Source organism: Malaclemys terrapin, chromosome 1 (genome assembly GCF_027887155.1).
Source record: "Malaclemys terrapin pileata isolate rMalTer1 chromosome 1, rMalTer1.hap1, whole genome shotgun sequence".
Lineage (NCBI taxonomy): Eukaryota > Metazoa > Chordata > Testudines > Emydidae > Malaclemys > Malaclemys terrapin.
In genome coordinates this window covers 197,645,963-197,661,657 of record NC_071505.1, presented here as the reverse complement: position 1 = coordinate 197,661,657, position 15,695 = coordinate 197,645,963, and the positions used below count along the sequence as shown (strand labels likewise).

Below are 15,695 nucleotides of genomic sequence, written 5' to 3'. Positions count from 1 at the left end.
GGTTTGACAATGTATTACCAAAACTACAGCACCACCTTGGGAAGAAAAGCCAACAGTGGTTGTCCATCTTCATGTCCTGCATCATACAGGAGAACATGATATCCAAGACATGGTGGAAAACTAAGGTGATACCTTTACCAAAACCAGGTAAAAAACACTCTTTAGCAGGCCGCTTTGCCCAATATCACTCCAGATCTCTATCTACAAACTTCAGGAATAGATGATTCTACAGAGAACTGCACTCCTGACAGAACAACTTTTGAGTGATGATCGTGCAGGTTTCTGAACAAATCGAAGTACCTGCGATCATGTGTTAGCATTTACTATATGCATTGAAAATGGATTTCAACAGAAGAAAAGTGGAGATGCCTTTTGACCTTACAGCAGCCTATTACACCATCTGGCACACTGGTCTGCTTTATAAGTTGTCAAGAGTTCTTCCTAGGTGGGTTGTCATGGCAACTGAGCTGATGCTCCAAGGTAGACATTTTCAGGTGACTTTGGGCCACAAAACCCACACATGGAGGTCCCAGAAGAATGGACTCCTGCAAGGCTCAGTGCTGGCACCAACTCTACCTAATGTATTCACCACTGACCTACTAAATGCCATCTCCAGGTGGTTCATGTACGCTGATGATATCTGTTGGGCCTCGAGGGACTGTGACTCCCAGAAGATTGACGAGAACTTGAACAGTGATATGGCTGAGTTCAGTGACTATTGCAAGAAATGGAGACTGAAACCAAGTAGTCAAACTGTGTCAACATGCTTCCACTTACACCGCGCTCAGAGCCAGCTTGAGTTTCTCATCTTTTTGGATGGTCAGCAATTAGCACACAAGACCCTAGCAGGGTCACGCTGGATCATTCACTCCCTATCTCGCTAAAGTAGCTCAAAAGATCAAGCTCAGAAACTGTCTCCTAAACAATTAGGGTCCCCCTGGGGAGCCAATGCACCAATACTGCAAGGGGCTCACTTTCTCCTATTCAATTGGTGAATACTGTGCCCCAATTTGGTTAAACTCTGCCCACATTAGACTATTAGACCTACAGTTTAATCATACCATGAGATGTATCACAGGAACACTAAAGCTAACAAAACTTGTATGGTTACCAGTCCTGCTCAATATTTCTCCAACTAACACCTGGCAACAGAATGCAGCCAACAAACTCATAGCAAATTACACACTTGCCACTGTTCAGGGATATGTGGGATGCCCTTACCACTCACTGTGTGGCAGAAATCTTATCGGGATAGTATTGCACACTCTCCACCCAACCGAGAATATCCACTCACCATGTCAGTCAGAAAGGGAGAGAGCCTCTGCCACCACCAGAGATTCCTACATCATCATCAGGCCCGATGAATGGCTACATGGCTTTGGTCTTCCACACTGCCTCTGGAGCCAGCTTCACAAGTCCAGGTGTGCTGTGACTTGCTGTACCAAGGCAGATTATGCCTGGGGCAACAAGGATAGCCCACTGTGCATCTGAGGTTCTGTGGAGGATACTGCATACCTGCTTGAGGGTTGCTCTTTTCACATTGGGCTTTGTGGATGTCTTAAGGGGAGCACTGCTGCCTTAGAGGCCATTGATTGGCTCAAAACCATTTAGCTGTTTTTGTTTGTTTTGTATTTATTTTAAACCTTACCTATATTTGTCTTGTCCACGTGTAATTTCTCTCTCAGGGCACGATATACTAACAATGACTTCACAAAGCTGCTCATCAGTGATGTTGAGGCTCTTGCAAATTTTCATAGGAAAAGGTGATATTCCTTAATAAGGAGTAGTCACATTTGTGTCATTTGAATCATAGGGCAAAAAGCATTAGCAAATGGAAGAGGAAAAAAGGGAAAAAAATCAATAATGAGAACATTTTCAGGCTTCTAAGATGGTAATACAATAATAGAACGTAAACAAAAAATTACAAGTGAACTGACCATATCCTTTAAAGTGCATTACTACAGTCCAGTGGTTTCCCCTGATACATGTCTCTCTCTCTCTCTCTCTCTCACACACACACACACAAACACAGAGCCTTGAGTCTAATATTATGCTCCAATAGGCTGTAACATGGCCTTTTTGGCAAGCAGTTGCATTTTACTTATAATAACTTGAATATATATAATGTAACTAATCTCTCACCCCTAACCTCCCAAACCCACCCTCTTTTCCATATTTCTCTCTAACCTTAAATGGCAGCAAATAGAACCAGCAGATCAAATCTATCTATATCTGTGATAAATGAAGTGGGGGTAGCTCCCTTTTATGGACACCCAGCCAGACAGTTAGCTAGAAAATTCCTCTTAGTAGCTGTTCTCTACTTGCTTTACCTGTAAAGGGTTAACAAGCCCACCGGTAAAAGAAAAGGAAGTGGGCACCTGATCAAAAGAGCCAATGGGAAGGTAGAACTTTTTAAAATGGGGAAAGAAACTTTCTCTTTGTCAGTTGTTCTCTCTGGGCTGCAGGGACACAACGAGCAGCAATGCTATAAGCAGGATTGCTGTGTAAGGTTTGAACCAGGTATGAAAAATTATCTTCCATACCTAAAAGGAATCATTGGAAGGCAGGAAATGTTTAGATAGACACGATCAGGTTTATTTTGGCTTGTGGACTCCTCTGTGCTAACCCCAGATGCTTTTGTTTGCTTGTAACATTTAAGCTGAACCCGCAAGAAAGCTATTTTGGATGCTTAATTTTTGGAATTGCTCCTTTAAATCTAGCAAAAGCCTAAGTTCCAGATGTATTTTCTTCCTTTTTGTTTTTAATAACATTTACCTTTGTTAAGAACAGGATTGGATTTTTGGTGTCCTAAGAGCTTTGTCCATGTTGTTTGATTAGCTGGTAGCAACAGCTAATTTCCTTTGTTTTCTTTCTCAGCTCTTCCCCGGAGGGGGGCTGAAAGGGCTTGAGGGTACCCCAAAAGGAGGAATTTCCAAGTGTTCCTTCCTGGGTCCAAGGGTATTTTTTTTTGCATTTGGGTGGTGGCAGCGTTTACCAAGCCAAGGTCAGAGAAAAGCTGTAACCTTGGGAGTTTAATACAAGCCTGGAGAGGCAAGTATTAATTTTTAAAATCCTTATGGGCTCCCATTTCTGCTCTCGGAGTGCCAGTGTGGGGATTCAGCCTTGACAATATCTCTACCCAGAAAAGGAGTTGGGCCCCCTTGCCATAATAGGAAAGTAGTTGAACTGTGTTCTGTTCTTTAGTTTAGCCTAAGCCCTTTCTATCAAAATAGAAACATGTTGTACTTCCTGTCCAGGTTACTGTATTAAAGTCTCCTTGCCTGTACTGCTAGCAGGCTGCTTTTTTAAACACTCCACCTCCTCCTGTTTTATGAAATGCTTAGTACTTATTTAAAGGAATTAGATTGTTAGCTCCAGGGCCAGAACAGGCTCAGCTGCAATGCAAGTTTCCCCCTACATTGCCCCACCAACGTGCCTCATCCCTGACCTGGAAAGACCACCTCTAAGGTGAGAGAGCAGTTCAGTGTCCAAGCCCATTTAATTCTTGGTCACGCCACTAGGACTCCCCACAAGGATATCAATCAGTGCCAACTGTCTTGGGGTGGAGGGGTGGATTGTGATGTAGATACTTGCCAATTAGAACTGGACTGAGACCAATTAACTTTGTTTTCGTTTATTAGAAGAAAGCTTATACTAAAGCTTGGTATGGAATATACCTCTACCCCGATATAACGCTGTCCTCAGGAGCCAAAAAATTTTACCATGTTATAGGTGAAACCGCGTTATATCGAACTTGCTTTGATCCACCAGAGTGCACAGCCCTGCCTCCCCAGAGCACTGCTTTACTGCGTTATATCCGAATTCGTGTTATATCGGTGTATCTACAATTTAGCATTTCAGTGAAGAAGTGAATGTAAAAAAAATCAGCCACGTTGGGGTTGGGGTGGAAACTTCAACTACAGCTAAGGAAGTAGTTTGTTTTGTGTCTACATTATTGCCAGTGATATTGACCATTGTGTTGATAAAACATTGAAGTAAAGTTGGTGGAGGAATATATCAATAGTTTGCCTCTCCAATGGCTTCAGGGGGCTTTTGCCTGAGTGAGGTGGGCAGAGGGAAACTATAAACACATAAGAAGTATACCTTCATAATAGATTTCTAAACATTCTCACAGAGCAGAAAGCATCAACCCTTATCAGTTCAATCTTGAAATGTTTTCTGTCTTCACAGCTCAGGGGAGATGTCTGAGCAGGCTGAGAGAAACCTGGGTGAACGTGGGATTCTGGGGGCAGACAGCGACTAGTCTGTTTCCTGCCATAAGTTATGCCAGCCCAAAACCTGCTGTAACTCGTCCCCAGTGATCACTCAGATAGTCAAGAACATCCAAAGTGCAAAGGTTCCCCAGTCTTGAGGTTGTCTGGACAGCGTTGGTGTAGAACTGCTGCACTGCCTAGGTGAGTCCTTCTGTTGCCAACTGAGCTAGCTTTCCAGCTGCTCTGAGACATGGAAGAAGGAGTCAGAGCCTGGCCGACTGTCTCCTGACTCCCAGGCTCCTTCCATAACCACTAGACCATCTCTAGCTTCCCTTGTGACAACAACATACATCTGTCGTTCATTCCATCACTAAATATTTACAGCTGGGTGCATAATTCCACCCTAGAATGTATCTGAAGGCAGAATTTGGCCCTATGTATAATATACAAGAATCATTTTACATACCCCTGAGGGAGCCACAGCTGGAAAGCTACAACTGGTTACGAGTGGACAGTAACACTACATGCAAGTTTATAGCAGTAGCTTAATAAATAGCAAACCGTTTAAGGAGTTTACAATAGGTAGGCAAAAAGCATTTCTCCAGATTGGCCCTTGGGCAGGACACTGGGGATAAAACCCCTAGTCTTGCAAACATTGCCTGGGATACTTTATTGACAGAGGGTGAGGACTTTGGTTCTAGGTTTTATTCCTCCTTCCCTACATTGTAGCACTGGTTTAGCATCAGATATGCCTATATGAGGGGACGCCATCCTACCTGTGCAAAGGGTCAAGTTAAAGTATAGGCAATATGGATGTGTGCCTATGGCCCCCTCTTATGAAGTCATGTGACTACATCAGCACCTCAGATTTCATTTTTTTTTTAAAGTATGCATGCCTCGTTTGTTAAATGTGTAATCAGAAACTTCACTCAATTTAATAAAATCACTGGAAATGACATGCCCTGGGTGTTATAGTGATGCTTACTCAGGGCCGGCTCCAGGGTTTTGGCTGCCCCAAGCAGCCAAAACAAAACAAAAAAGCCGCGATCGCGATCTGCGGCAACAATTCGGCAGGAGGTCCTTCACTCCCAGGTGGAGCGAGGGACCGTCCGCCAAATTGCCGCTGAATACCTGGACCTGCCGCCCCTCTCTGGAGCCGCCGCCCCAAGCACCTGCTTGAGAAGCTGGTGCCTGGAGCCGGCCCTGTGCTTACTCTGTAACATGGTGATGCCCTGTTAAACAGATTATCTATACTCCTAGTGCATAACATCTCTTTAAATAAAAGCTCGTTGTTGTAATCATTGTTTTGTTTCTGATATTTCCGTGGCAAGGATTTGAAAATGTGTTAATACTTTCTAATACAAGATACATTTCTAGCCCTCAGGGTTGCATAGACAACCTTGAAAACACAACCCAACATAACTAATGCAGGGAGTCTGCAGATAGTCTGGAACAATAGCCATAAGAGTTGTAAATCTCATCTCAGTGGGGTGAGAGCTCTTACACCCATGTCTCTTGGAGACCCTACCAATGCCATCCTTGCAGGTGTGTGTGTGTGTTTATCAGGAGGGCCAGAGGGCAGCAAGCTCATCCCACCCATCCAAACACATACAGTGGGGCTCCTGGGGTAGGTAGTGTGGGGGGGTTGGGGGGGGGAGGAGTATTCTGCTGCCACTCTTGCCTCTCTCTCGGGGAGTGTGACAGGGTCCACTCACTGCTACGGGCACCTCCTCCTGGTGGATCTGGGGATTAGCTCCACTCAGGTGCTGTGTCCTCCTCTGGTGGATGCTCCATCTGTCTCTGCAACTCCAGATGCTCCTTCTTCGCTACTTGGCCCTTTGGCCAGGTCACTATGCATGTTGCCACCCTTCTGGGGTATCAAAGTCTTTCAGGGCAAACAATCCCAGCCAGTCTGCTCTCCACTGTTTGTTCTGTGCCATTCCCCAGTGGCTGGTAGGGGAACCTAGGCCTGCCCTCCACTCTGGGTTCCAGCTCAGGGGCCTCTTGTCAGCAGCTAAGATCTGCCCTATCCTATCCCTAGCGGCTTTGCCCCTAAGACTTTCCTACCTTTCTGGCTTTCCCCCTCCTCTGGGTTTGCGACCCCAAACTTCCTCCTCCCAGGGAGTAATTATAGGCCGCTTATCTCTATAGCCCAAACACACCTCCCTTCTCCCAGGGAGTGATCACAGACTACTTCCCCTGGAGCCTCCTCTCTGCTCACAGCTTCTGGGCTTTCTATAGGCCCAACCTGTTCCTATATAGCTGAGCTTCAGCTAACTAATCCCTGCACCCTGGCTCCTCCTCCAGGTGCAGCCTGTGCAGTTAATTGGCCCATCTGCCCACTATAGCCACTTCAGGTCTTATGGGTAAACAACACCCTATCACAGGGAGAAAGGGGACCCCTGCAGCTGCAGGCAGAGGGCTTCCTGTTGCCACTTCTTGGGGGGAGAAGGAATGCCCTATGCCATTGTCCTTGCTTCTCTGGGAGGAGTCCACTGCTAACACAGCTCTAAATGGGGGAGGGCCATGCTGCTGAGGCCCTTCTGTGTGGGAGGTTGGGGGCCATGTGTCACGGTGTGCCCAAGGCACCAGGTTGAAATGCTCTGGCATGGCCCTGGCAGAGGGGTAAATCTAGTGTGTGGGGGAGAAGGGTGTTCCATCTCTTATAACACCCCTGTGTCTGCGTCTCTCTTATAGATTAACATATAAAAAATGCAAGACGACGACGTTAAGTGAGTGATGACCTTGAGCCACACAAACTGATTGTGTCCTGCAGCTCTTTGAAACTGCTGGGGTTTGGTTTGGTTTTTAGTTGTCAAACAAAATCCTGCAACCACTCCTAGGATTCTGAATCAGCCTTGGGGAAAGTGCTCTCTGCACACATATTGGAATACGAGACTTGAATTAAAGCAGAGAGAATTTGTTTATCCAGTGAACACACCGGGGCACAGTGAAATACTAGATTCATAGATTCCAAGGTGAGAACGGAGCACTGTGATCATCTAGTCTGACCTCCTGTGTAACCCAGGCCATAGACCTTCCCCAAAATAATTCCTAGAGCAGATCTTTTAGAAAAACATCTAGTCTGTATGTAAAAGCACTGCTTGTGCTCATTTGATATGCAATGCTGACTTCTTCAAGCAAGACACCTTTCACATTATGGTAAATCAAAAAGATATGAACAGAATTTTACCAAACTTTCCAAAATCATTTACATTTTGGACCAAAAAGTTTGAAAGTGACAATCACCTAAGCAACCCTCAGGGTGTGTATATAGCTAGGTCCCTACCAAATTCACGGTCCATTTTGGTCAATTTCACAGTCATAGGATTTAAAAAATCACAAATTTCATGATTTTGGTTATTTAAATCTGAAATTTCATGGTGTTGGAATTGTAGGGGTCCTGACCCAAAAAGGAGTTGGGGGGGGGGGGGTTGCAAGGTTATTGTAGATGGGGTTACAGTACTGCTACTCTTACTTCTGTGCTGCTGCTGGCAACAGTGCTGCCTTCAGAACTGGGCTGCTGGAGAGTGGCAGCTGCTGGCCAGGAGCCCAACTCTGAAGGCAGAGTATGGTATGTTATTGCCACCCTTACTTCTGCGCTGCTGCCTGCAGAGCTGGGCCCTCAGTCAGTAGCCGTCGCTCTGTGGTCACCCAGCCCTGAAGGCAGCACAGAAGTAATGGTTGGCAATACTATGACACCCCCCTACAATAACCTTATGACCCCCTTGCAACTTCCTTTTGGGTCAGGACCCCCAATTTGAGAAACGCTGGTCTCCCCCTGAAATCTGTATAGTGTAGGGTAAAAGCACACAAAAGACCAGATTTCACTGTCTGCAACGTGTTTTTCATGGCCATGAATTTGGTAGGGCCCTATCTATAGCACTTCAGTAGCAATACTGTGTTTTGTGCACACACATTTGTGCATTAGACTGATGATGCATGCCCACACAATTTCTATCTACTTTATCTTCCTACCTACTGGCTTATAAAGAGACTTCCTCAGGCTGATTCCAAATTCCTGAAGTGGAATAAGATTCTTCAACAGAAAGAAGGGGCGGGGGGGGGGGTGGGGGGGGGAGCGGAAGAGGTGGGAGAGAATGCAGCAATTTAACAAAGCTTTAGGACAAAATTAGTTTGTACTGCTTGAGATCATGTATTAACATCTTGAATTATGAGTCAATTCACCCTGAAAAGGACCACACCCCACTATTCTTCCTTGGCCTTTTACATGCCCACACAATACATAACAAGGCTAATTAAAGCTGCACTCCTGGAGATGCAAAGAGGATCAAAAGGGCCTTTAAGAGACAAGTTTTGTCTCTCTGCCCAATATTCTCATATCTACAAATCAAACAGTGTTCGGACAAGAAGGCAGGACTGTACAGTACCCTCAAGCTCAGCTTCCCTTCACAGAGCTTTGAGATAAGATACATTCATTCCTGTACTGTACTATAAATATCGTGGCTGTATAGCATTACTACTGAAGGTGTGCATTCTCAGAGTACCATGATAGGTCCCAGTCCAATAATGGGACATCTCACGTACTTGAGATAATGCAGATGCTGAATGTGTTGCTGGATTGGGGCCTTACAGCATAAACAGTTAAGCGTATATTTTAAGCATCAAGACCATCATTCTATATATAACATTGTCAAAACAAAGCTTACTCCAGTGCATCTCTTCCAAAGGAAAGGAAGCTTTTTACCTTATTCTAATTTGTCCTGTATTTCCGCCCTTCCCCATCCCTCCCCTCAAATAACACTGACATTTTGCTATTTTTAGATGTGTTTGTCAGAATCTTGGACAATCTCTATAGTCAGGTATTTTGTTTTTCTGAGATTTCTATCCCTGGCTTTTCGGACTGACAGCAGATCTCCCCAGGGGCCATGAAAAGTCTGTTATCCTTAAAGGAAAATGGTAATTTGTTTTCTCCTGTGAGAATATTTTTGAGATTTTGGACAAATTTCCAGCATAACTAGAAAACACTGATTCGTTTAAAATGCTTTTATTACTGAAATTTGCCCTGCAAAATCTGCAAATACTGCATCTTCTATGGAGGGTTTTGTTTTGTTTTGTGAAGAGCAGCCCAGTGGAACTTCACAGTGAGGTAATGAAATGAACAGTTATGGAATAACCAAATGGATGAAATCGTGTCTAGCTCAGTCCACAACAGTTTCAGGACTAAATAAAGCATCCTCCAATAACAACCCTCCACATACAACCTCTAAGGTGTTTACTTCACATTGCACTAACGGCTTGGCTACACTTGCAGCTGTAGAGCGCTTTAAGTTAAACCAGCCTTCGGAGAGCACACTAGGGAAAGCGCTCCAGTCTGTCCGCACTGAGAGCTGAAAGCGCACTGGCGCGGCCACATTTGCAGCACTTGCAGCTGCATTGGGAGCGATGCATTACGGGCAGCTATCCAAGCATTCAAGTGGCTGCAACGTGCTTTTCAAATTGGGGGGGGGGGTTGGAGTGTGATAGGGAGTGTGTGGGGAGAAAGGGTGGGTTTTTGGGGTGCTGAGAATGTGTCAGCACGCTGTCTTATAAGTTCAGACCTCCCCCGCCTCTCTCTCACTCACTCAAAGCAAACATTAGCTGTTTGGTTTTTTTCTTGGAGCAGCCGGCACTCCGAAATGAAGCCCTCCCGCCTCTCTCTCACTCACTTAAAGCAAACATTAGCTGTTTGTTTTTTTCTCAAACCAGATAAGCAGCAAGCACTCCGAAACGGAGCTTTGAAAGGGCACTTCTGCATACCGAGTTCACAACAAAGACAAGAGAGGTCATTTCAGTTAAGGGGATTATGGGATGTTTCCGGAGGTCAAATTAGAGCGTTGTAACGTTACTTCTCGTTTACACTGGCACTGAAGCATCTCACCCAATACACAACAGCTGTTAATCCTCTCGGGGAGGTGGAGTACCAGGAGTACTCCAGCCAGGGAGTCAGAACACTCTATGTGTCTTGCCAGTGTGGGCGGGGAGTAAGGTAGAGCGCTCTGAGGGGCTTTAATGCGGTATAATGTGCAAGTGTAGCCAAGGCCTAAGGAGCCTGAGCTCCTTCTATCTATACTTCTATCTATGCTACTTATGTGGCCCCTATATTGTAGTATCTGAGCATCGCTCAATCTTTAATTTATCATACCAACATCCCCATGTGCTATTAACTTCACGTTGCAGATGGGGAACTGAGGCACAGAGATGCTAAGTGGCTTGCCTAAAGTCTCTCAGGGAATATGGAACAGAGCAGGGACCTGAACCAAGTCCCAGACTAGCACCTTAACCACTGGACCCTCCTTTCTCTCAATGCAAAGACACCCACAGACTTCACTTGGAGTTGGATCATTGAAGGAACATAAATCCACACCGTGTAGATGTGAAGCATAGGAGTTTATTACGCACAGCGCTGGCGGAGTGTCACCTTGCTTATTAGGCTCAGAGACACTGTCAATCAATTGATTAAAATAGAATATATAGATTTTCCATGGGCAGGGGCAAGTGATGGGGTAGGCAGTTCCACACCCCTGGATAGGTTTTGCAGCAAGACAAGATAGCACATTAGCCAATGGTTAACAGGTTACATAATGTCTCCGCCCATGGTCTCAAGTTAGCAAGTTAACATTTAATTAATACTTCGATAAAATGTATTAGTATAAAATATATATATGTTGAATTCAATTTGAGGTCCATAGGAATGAAGCAACTCCTTTGATTGTGCAACAGGTACAGTCCTAGGGGTTAAAGCAAAGAAATAGTGAAAGTATATGGCAATAAAGATTGTCTCCTTCGTGCTTTAAGACAGGCATTGGTCCCTGGGAAAGGGAGGTGGGAGGAGGCCATATCTTATACTGACATGTGCCAACCTTTCATAAACTCAAGGTTGGATATGTGGGAACAACATCTCCCTACAGAAGAAACTAATACAATAGGAACAGGGATTGTTTGTTCAATTTGCAAACCCTGAATAAGACACAATTATTTAGTTCTCAGCTCCAACACCTGGCAATTTGCTGACTAGGCTTATTTTGGCAAAGCAAGGTTATCTGTTTACCCCAGCTTTCTCTTAGCTAATCGCTATTTGCTAGGCCTCTGGTCTCCTGACCAAACTCTGGACTTCGGGTCTGGAAAAGAACTGGCACAATCTATATACCAGGTTGTTATATAAGATGCACATGGATTTTAACCCTTTAATCATGCCTGGTGAGTGCCCAGTTGATGTCAAGGGGAATTTGCCTTTGTAGGAAATGAAGGAAAACTTTGTAATAACTTAAGAACTTGGCCCAAGAGGGGAACACTACACAGAATGAAGTTTCATTGGCAGCTTATTTTTTTCCTTACAGGAAACGTGTGACTTTCTAACTCTGTCTTAAGGGCATGTCTTCACTGGCAACGTTAAAACACTGCCGCAGCAGCGTGGCTGTGCAGTCACGGCAGAGCGCTGGGAGAGAGCTCTTCCAGTGCTCTAAAAAACCCACCTCCATGAGGGGAATGGCTCTCAGCGCTGGGGCACTGTCTACACTGGTGCTTTACAGCGCTGAAACTTGCAGCACTCAGGGGGGTGTTTTTTCACCCCCCGGAACGAGAAAGTTGCAGCGCTGTAAAGCGCCAGTGTAGACAAGCCCAATCTATGTCATACCAATCACCCTGGCATTTGAGCATCAGACAAAGCAGTATAAATTCAGCATGCAAATTAGCTTTAGGTTCTATCCTGACATCACCAGCAGAGATGGAAAATTTCTCCCCACTTTTTCCTTCTCTCGTCTATTCCTTTTCCTCCTTCAGAGTTTCACTAATATGCTCTACTTTTACCACTTTCTTTTTACAGCTGTTGGATATTGGGGAAAGTATTAAAAACAATGGGAAATGATTAAAGGAACTTATGTTTTTCCAGTAATATTGTAAGACAGTGTTTTGACAATCAGTGGAGGCTAGTGACATCTGAAAAAGGATAGGTAAAGTAGACATGGAACGGTGTACAGTATTCAGAGCCATATTAGCAGACAAAGAAAGATCATACTGTATAACAACAGCCTAAGAAAAGCTTATCTTGAGGAGCTGCCACTGTTAATAGCTGTATGTGCTCACAGCTTGACAAAGTCTAATTGATACATTATTATAGAATCTCTCTGTAATGACATTAACCATGACTAATTCCCAGTACCACTATGGATGTAATATAAAGTGATCAATTAAGTCCTAATCAACAGTGGCAGATTAAACTGCCACACTAAGACCAAGGCATTTCATTCATAGCTCGATCGTTGGTAAGTGGGATTCTGCTTTAGAAGTTTATATTATGAGATCACTTTAAAATAGATTAGGCCAGTGTTTCCCAACCTGGGATGCACCGGATGACTTCATCGGGCAGAGGAGAGGAAGAGTGAAGGTGGGAAAACCACAGGATCCCAAATACATCCCAATGCCCTCCAACCCATGCTGCCGCATCTCTTTACCTATTTATAAGGTCTCCATCACGAGCAAAGCTGAGAGCCTCACAAGCATTAATGAATATATCTTCACAACACTTCTGTAAGGTAGAGAGTATTATCATGCCCATTTTACAGGGGGAGAACTTTGGCATGGACAGTTTTAAGTAATTTGCTTATGGTCCCACAGGAATTGTCTTCATGAGCAGACCCAGCAACTGAATCCTGAGCTCCTGAGTCCCAATCCAGTGCTTTGACCACAAGACTATTCTTCTTATCAGGTAAAGTGGCAGGGGGCTCCTGGACAGCCACTCCTGCTCCTTGCCCCCTGTCTGTCCCTTTCTGTAGCTGGCTGTGGGAACAGCTCATAACATATAGGCCTGCAGACAGCAGCAGCAGCCTGCCAGCCCAATCTACTTTTCTGTGTTCTGGTGCCACCGAGCTCAACCTTGTGTTGACACCGATGCACGTCCTCTCCACCCAGCAGCATGTAGCCTTCTAGTGAATGGTGGTTGGGAGGCAGGCACTGATCTGATGGGGGTGGAGCAAGGAAAGGAGAAGAGTCAGTAAAAGTAAAGGAGGAAAAAAGAAGTGATGAAGAAGACAAGAAAGAAAACAGAAAAGAGGGAAAGGGACAGAAATTAGATGGTGAAAAAGAAAAAGACGGTGCCAGTTGTGTCAGGCTGTGGTACTAGCAAAAGAAGGCTGGGAACCACTGACAGAATTGGTCACTATTTATAAAATCCCAGTTCAATGACAGCCACTTAAAAAAAATTCCTCTCATGGGAAGGGACCAAGATCTCTGCCCCTCTGACAGGAGCTTGAAAACAGTCCCTCATCAGTGTGTCCAGCTACGGCTCAGATCCTACCCATAACTATGAAGTCTGTATAATGGAAACCACTTCAAACCAGGAGGTGTGGTAGCACCCCCAGCACCCCTAGTTCCAGCACCTATGAAACCCACTGACTTCAATGAGACTACTCATGTGTTTAAAAATTGCAGGACTGGGTTTTAAGGAGAGGGAGGGAGAGAAGGAAATGGCTATTACCTTGTGTACATCTAACAAAGAGGAATGTGTCCTAGACACGTTGAAAAACAAAACAGTAGCACTGCTGCCAAGTGTCCAAAGTGAAAATATCTTGTTCATAGTAGTGAGAGCAATATGGATGAGAATTCCCAGTTAATATATAATTACAATGCTACAACTACATCCAGGGGAAATCACCTGGCTTAAAAGTACTGGCGCTTGATGGGAAAGGGAGAGTTTATAAAACAATATTTGTTGGAAAATCAGCTTTCAATACCAAGCAGCACTTCTTGGCAAAAATTTGCTTAAACCTAAAATTGATCCATAATGAGGAGTTTAGGTATGTGCCTTAAAACACACATTTCACCTGCTTTTTACAAATAAATATTTTATAACTGAGGATTGTCATAAAAATCTCACTCTCGGTGGTTCTGGCGCCAAGTTAGCAGATTACAGCTTTTACATAAAAGGTGAACTGAAAGCCTTTTTACTTGCCAAAACCTGTGCTTAAGGTTCTGTGTTTCCTTGGCTACAGCTGATAGCATCACTAATATCCAAAGAGTAGGGAGTATTTTCATTTTAGGTGCTTAAAATGTCATCAGTTATTGCTGGGGTAGCTCAGAACCCTAAGCTTGGATCTTGGAATCTAAATGAAGGAGAAAAGGATTTTCTGATGGTCTGTTTGTCATATAACAACTGGGTCTGAAATCTTTAGGCTCCCTGGAAGGACAAGGTTCGGATCCCAGCAGCAGGATCATCTCAGCCCTTCTCCTTCTGAGGTCTGGTAGATGAAAAGAGTGCAGTGCAGGTTACTGTGTGCAGGACCCTCAAAACCAAGATCCCATCAACCCTGGGGAGACATTAAAGACTGCTTGAGCCACTTCACATAAAGATGGGGCCTTGCCTTGGTGTCTGGCCCAAAATTCCCCTCCCTCAGTGTTCTGCAGTGGGCTGCTGCCCGCCACGTAAAAGGTGGCTGCATTTCCAGGGTGCTGCACGTACACACTGTGCGATCATTTGGGGTGAAGAGTGCCAAGATGATTATCTGTCATATGTCTGCCCACACATGTATTCTGTTACTGACTTGCACGCTTAAGCCATTGACTACAATAAATAAATATTTATTTTGAAGCAAGCTTTTCAGTTCACCTTTAAATGTAGCTATTTCCTGCCCTTCTCCAGATGTCGTGTAGAGCTGAGGAAAGTGAGACCATGGACGAGCCTGTTGTGTCGGATTCCTGTTTAATGATTGTGGGGTCCAGGGTTGTATCTCTGGCCCTATTTGGTGGCATTCATCACATCCTGGTGTCTTTGTGTTGTCACTATGAGCAATAGCTACTCACCAGAGCTCATGCTGCTTCTTTCCTGACTTGGTAAGCCTCTATGGTGCTGGGTTTTGTGTGCACATTGTATGAACCACTGTCAGCTATATCCCTGATGGTTTTGGACTCAGGGAGATCATCCACTGAAGTAATAAACATTTCATCATCCAAGGGCCCAGTGCCAACAATTTTGGGGATAACCCTTTTCTTCATTAATTTATCCAATGTCTCTATAGGAAAGGGATAGAGAAAGAAAACCAAGTCTTGTATAAAGGACTGAATTCTCTCCTGCATGCTGCATATTTACATTGGAGTATAAACACAGGGGGAAACCCATATGCCCACTTGTGAGGAGACATGATGGTACTTTATAGGGGCCCACATCCAGCAATCAGGTAAATTATTTATCCAGACAAACACCCAGGCTTCAGCAGATGTTCATCCAATATAGACAGAAAGGCATATGGGTCTGAGAGATGGCATCTCCTCTAATGGGCTTTTACTGAACTAAGAGTTGTACTAATGACGAGAGGACACAGGGAGAGTCAGGTACAGGTACACAGGAAACACTTCCAAAGGTGGTGGTACAGGTGGGTTCAGGCAAAGTGAGCACAGGTGCCATTCTAACCTGGAGTCCCCTTTCCCCTCTCTCTCCACCCAAGCATCACAAGTCTGACCTGTGGCACCCATGAATAGTCTGAGCCT

At 44.7% G+C, this 15,695-nt stretch overlaps 1 long non-coding RNA gene across 1 annotated transcript; it reads left to right on the top strand.

Annotated features, from left to right (window-relative positions):
• The first annotated feature begins 2,459 nt into the window (after positions 1-2,459).
• LOC128830649 (uncharacterized) lies at positions 2,460-15,141 on the top strand. Its single transcript, XR_008443633.1, has 4 exons — positions 2,460-2,520; positions 4,192-4,415; positions 12,831-12,921; positions 14,851-15,141. It is a non-coding gene; the product is annotated as an uncharacterized LOC128830649 (long non-coding RNA).
• The last annotated feature ends 554 nt before the right edge of the window (positions 15,142-15,695 follow it).